Source organism: Malurus melanocephalus, unplaced genomic scaffold (assembly GCF_030028575.1).
Source record: "Malurus melanocephalus ecotype Western Australia unplaced genomic scaffold, MMel_1.1 scaffold_88, whole genome shotgun sequence".
NCBI classification, from domain to species: domain Eukaryota; kingdom Metazoa; phylum Chordata; class Aves; order Passeriformes; family Maluridae; genus Malurus; species Malurus melanocephalus.
The window spans coordinates 1,702,293-1,707,895 of NW_026623320.1; positions in this window are offsets into that span (position 1 = coordinate 1,702,293).

Below are 5,603 nucleotides of genomic sequence, written 5' to 3' on the forward strand. Positions count from 1 at the left end.
TTTTCTTTTGGGGGTTTGTTTGTTGGTTGGTTTTGGTTTTATCAGCTTCGGTAGGAGAGTGCTTTGCCTTTGGCTACCAGAGGAATTCCCCCTCAGCTTCCAGAGGTGGTTAGGCTGACATTTCTACTCCTGCCACACTTGGCCCAGAGTTATTTTCAATCACAACATCTAACATGTACTTCAGCCATTATTTTGCATAAAAWGAAAACACAAACTTTGGCCACATCTTTAATTAGTTACATGCCCAGTCTTATCTCCTTTAGTGATGTGCTCTTTCTTAACTTTGTTGCTCTGTTTCTGAAGGTATTTATTGGGGTGCTCTAGTTACAAGTAAAACTCTTTTCTCCTGSTAATGAATCTGGAATTGTCTTGTGTTGTATGCTATTGTTTAGGAATTCCCTTTTATAAATATTTCAAGATGACAGCTATGCAAATCTACACTTCTATTTATATGTAGTCCTTTTAAACAGGGTATTTATGCAAACTCTTCTTAACAAYCTTTAAAATCCAGTGCAATTATGTGCAATTATCTTTAAATATTTGATTGTGCAGGGATGAAGGTTTACATTGACAGCRCCACTATTTATAAACCTCTTAGAGATGAAAAGCAGTAATTTGCCCTGAAGACCTAGCTCTTAAACCTATGTGAACCATTAAAAATTTCTGCCTCAAGACTGACTTATGTTAAATCTCACATTCAAAATTAGCCTTTCTGGTATAATGAGAGCATTATGCTGCTAAATCTTTACTGTGTATCTTTAGGATACACCATCCACATACAATGTAAAACATATCTTTAGGATGTACCAACCTACAGGCCTCATAGTAGGCTACGGATGTGCAGTACAGTGCTAAGTATGTGTAATGCCGATAAAGCTGTAAAATAAAAAACTGAATAGCAATAACAGATTCTCTGCGGGTTTATTTTTTATGTGCTGCATAGTGCAGGGCAAAGTCTGTCACTAAGTGATGGCTCTTTTTAAGGAGACAATTTCCATGTATATTGTAATTTTATCCACCTCTCAGCTGAGCTGCAGTCACAGTCTTAAGTTACTTTCTACAAAGTCTTCCACCAGTAACCCGTGTTTTATTCTTCAACAGTTCACTACATACTGTGCCTCTTGCTCTTCAGCCAGCAAGGAGAAATATCTAAGCAATTCTTTTAATACTTAGGGATAATAGTAAAATTTTCCTTTTTTTTTTTTTTGTTTTTATTTTGTCCCAGATGAACTCTGTTGTTTATGGAGGAAAGCCTTCATCTATGGTTTGGCATGTCAGTGCTACCATCAGCTCAAGCCTTGAACTCCCACATTCACAATTACCAGGTGTTTTCACTGTTCCCCTGCCCCTTTAGCCTTGGACAGGTATTGCCTATGAATCTTTCCCCAATTAGTTTTACCACATTAAAAATACAGTGTTCACCACTGTTGTGTGCAAAAGTGACTGCGACTTATTCTTTCTCTGGACTGTGTGGGTGTAACTAGATCCTGCATGTAAAATAGTGATGGGAGCATGATTGCTTCTGTCTATGCAGAGCATCAAAGTTTAATAGTGATGTAATTGACTTCTCTTCAGCTCAGTGTTCCATCTAATAAGTTGTTGCCGGGGAACTTGAAATGCAGAGCGTGTTTGATTCATGCAGTCCAAAACTCACTGTCTCTTTACACTCATGAATGGGTATCACGATGCATAAATACTTCAACTGCTTTAAACAGCATCATCTAGAGTGTATGTTATCAAAAAAGGAAAAGCAGATATCAAGTTTAGTTGCTTTATACATCTCTGTAAAGCAGGCTGCATCCTTGTAAGAGAGAGAGCCGTGTTGACACAGCTCAGTTCCTTGCAGTTGTGTAGCTCCCAGGTTACCGTGCTCTTTTCACTTCATTGGGAACATCAGTAATTTCACCCCGAGTGGTAGTTCCACCACTGCAATAACTCTGCAGTTCCAGTTTGTGCTCCAGACTTTTTTTGGCAGGCCTCCACCTGCCTTCCGAAGCTGTTCTGCATTAAAGCTTCTTCTTGTTCTCTACAGGTGGGACCTCTGCCTGACAGCCCCCACATATGTTGCAGAAGTCAGCCTGCCTGCTTAACAAAACTAATTTGGTCTATTCCTGCTTTCTTTCCATTTGCTAGTTTTGATCTGGGCCCAAGCAGAGGTCTTTGATCTGCTTGCTGTTTGAGAAGCCCTCTTGAGGCAGAAGCAATGAGGTGTGCTTTGGGAGATGGAAGGCCAAGTGGGTAACAACGGAGGTATCAAAAAGCTTCAAATTAAAGCTATAAGATGGCAGTGAAATAGGTCAGAGGACAAAATACATCCATTCAACCGAGTTCAGCCATACCTGGAAGGATGCAAGAAGATTTCTGTATTAAATGCTTATAAATACATACATTTGCACAGAGTTGGTAACTGACTCACCAGATGGAGTCATGTTGAGCCTGCCCAAAACACCACAGAGACAGATATGGTTCAGCCTACCCTTTGCCTACCAGTCCTGTCTTATTAGAATGTTCATTCTGCCAGAAACACCATCAAAGGCTCTATTCAACATTTTTATAGCTTCCTTTGTCAAGAAAGCCATTGTTACCACATGAACTGATGCATATTTTTGGTTTATTCTTATTCCCAGAGTTGAATAATGTGATGTAAGGCAAATGCAAGGTCCTATTTTCATGCTTTCTCTCTCTCCAGCTGTTGGTGGTAACATCATCCACTCCTTGTCAATCACACTGGCGAGCTGGTGCTCTATTGAGACCTTTTCTGTATTATGCAAGTCTGTTGAGACTGGACCTTTGTGCTGGTGAAGGCAGCAGTTTTGAGGTTTTCACTGATCTAACACACTGTTGTAGGGCTGATTCTGGCAAAGAAAGGTCTCACAGTTGTTTGGGCATATAAAAACTGGAAAATCAAACAAATCCTTATCTTAATACTTGATGTGTTTACAAAATTACCTTTGCACAGTTACATTTTCTAGCACTTTAATCCGGAAAGCAAGTTGATTAGCRGGCAGGTCAGCCCTGTAGAGCTGCTGCCATGTCAGCCACACTCTTCCCTTCTTTTCTCCTCTCTTCCCTTTTAAACCAAACTTTGTCATCACTGTGCTTTAAAATGGTAACCCATTTTGAACCTATAGCCAACTTTGGCACCAGTGGCATTGTCTTGTGGGATACCCTCCCATGTCTGTGTAAGATATCCATGGACCCCGGGATCCCATAAAACATGCCCTATTGGGATGTGAACCTTAAGACAACTAAGTGTTCTACAGTTGAACTCTGAAGAATATGTCAATTTTTTTTACTGGAAATCCTTTTTTCCCCCCAAATCTCCAGTTTGCTGGAAGTGCTAACAATTGTGACATATTTCTCTGTTTGTACCAGTTATGCAGAGGTGCTGTATAGCTGAGAAAATGTCAGAACTGCCATTTTCCATCAATGCAGGTTCAGAAATTGTAATTAGCCTTTCCAGTAGACTGAAGTCTAGCTAGAATAAAAGTTGTTCTGTACTATTTGCAAGGTGCAAGAGTCACTCATYGTGCAGCCACATCTCACAGCTTTTATGTCATGGTACTTTTTTCAAAGTTTGTCACTTCGATATGACTGCAGTATATGATATGAGGGATATGATAGAAATTAATACCTGAGAGGGATATGACTGAGAGAGATATGACTAGAAATTTTATCTATGTAAGAGTGCTCTGCTGTCTCCCTTGTACCCAAATAGATTTATCTCCCCTGCTAGCTGCATGTGATATCAGCAAGTGTCATTTTAGTAGGGACAAAGCAGGTTGTCTCTTATTCCTCGGAAGAAAGCAGTTCATTATCCTTTGCAGAGGCACATCGTGATAATGACTTTCAGTGTTGTAACCACTCAAAGATGCAGCTAAGCAATCATTCTTCTCATCACTCATCACTTCCCACCATATTCTCTGTAAATATTAAAACAAGTGACTATCACAGMTCAACAAGTGCCACAACTCAACCTGTGCCAGAAGAGTTTGAAAAAACATTCTGGGAAAGAGTAAGTGAGTCTCAGTTGRGGTGTGTGAATTATGATTTTACCTCATGCACAGAAGAAGAGGCTATGTGAATATCATTTGAAACTTTGAGCATGCACAGAGATGCTCTATTAGTGACAGCTGTCAGTTGGGCACTAGCAGAAACAGCGTCTGTGAAAAGTTTCCCTGAMTGCAGTTCTGAAGCATCTGAAAAGGAGGAAATATTGGGGAAAATGTGGGTACAGTGTCGTGACATTCGAATTTGTTGTAAAATATTTTTATTCCATATTTACACAATTTTACTAAACATTTTGACGCAAGAAAAGCCCTCTGTTCTCTTCTTGATAGAGAAACAGAAAGTCAAAATTATGGTTCATTAAATCTTGACTATGCTCAATATATATGCCTGTAGGCATAGCACAGGCTAGAAAATTATTCTTAGTAAGAAAAGTTATGCAAAGCATCTTGGCTTCATTGAATTAGGCAGCCCAGAGCCATGGCTAGACATTGGACAGAAAAAGGTTAGATCTGTCTTGAGAAGTTATGTCTGAAGGCACTTCTTTTTGCTCTTGYTCTGGAAAAAAAACAATCAAACAGTCAACTTCTGGTTTCTCCTACAAGAAAACAAGCTTTCCTAGAGACATGAGATTCTAAAATACCCATGGATAAATGACTCCCATCATGCTGGACAACATGCTCTGCAGTTTTGAAAGGAGCCTAGACATTAGAGGTGTAACTAGACATAAGAAGGTACAACTTGCCTGCCATAGGCTGTATTTCTGCAGAAAGAACTATTAGCAGTGTATAAATACAGTCAATTCATATAATCTATGCAATTTCTTGCACAGATTAGAAATAACTCACTGAGACAGAATTTCAGCTAACTGGCATAGGATGGCTGAGGCTGGAAGGGAACTGCCTAGTCCATCTTTGTGCAGCCCCCTGCTTAAGTAGAGACACCAACARCAAGTTGCCCAGGACCATGTCTGGTCCTAGAGCCAGAGCCTCTAAACAATTCCRAGGATGGAAATTCCACAATCTCTCTGGGCAGTCTGTGCCAGTACTCAGTCACCCTCACAGCAAAAACTGTTCTGATGGTCAGAGGGAACCTTCTGTGTTTCAGTTTGTGTCCATTTCCTCTGGTTCTGCCACTGAGCATGGCCTGGCTCCATCTTCTTTACACCTTCCCATCAGATATTTATGCACACTGATGAGATAYCAATATATGATAAAATGAGATTAGATTATCAACTGTGAGATTGTGAACATAATATCTAGTTTAGCAGCAATAATCATCTCCAGAGTTTTCYACACTGGAAAAAGTCTGAGAGTAGTGTTTCAAAACGAAAATAATTTGTAAATTTTTATTACTGTGGAAACGAAAGAACTGATTGACTTATACTGGCTCATTTTGACAAATCCTGAGGGCAATTTGAAGATACGTTTTTCAGAAGGCTGCAYCAGCAGCCAGTTCCATACAATTTGGGAGAACCCTGAGTGAGGGAGGCAGAAGTGGCTGCCTAGCTGAAAGAAAAGGAGCAGACATAAGTCTAGAATAAGACCAGGTGATGCCAGGCTGGTTGCCCTTTTCCAATAATTTACCAATTTGAA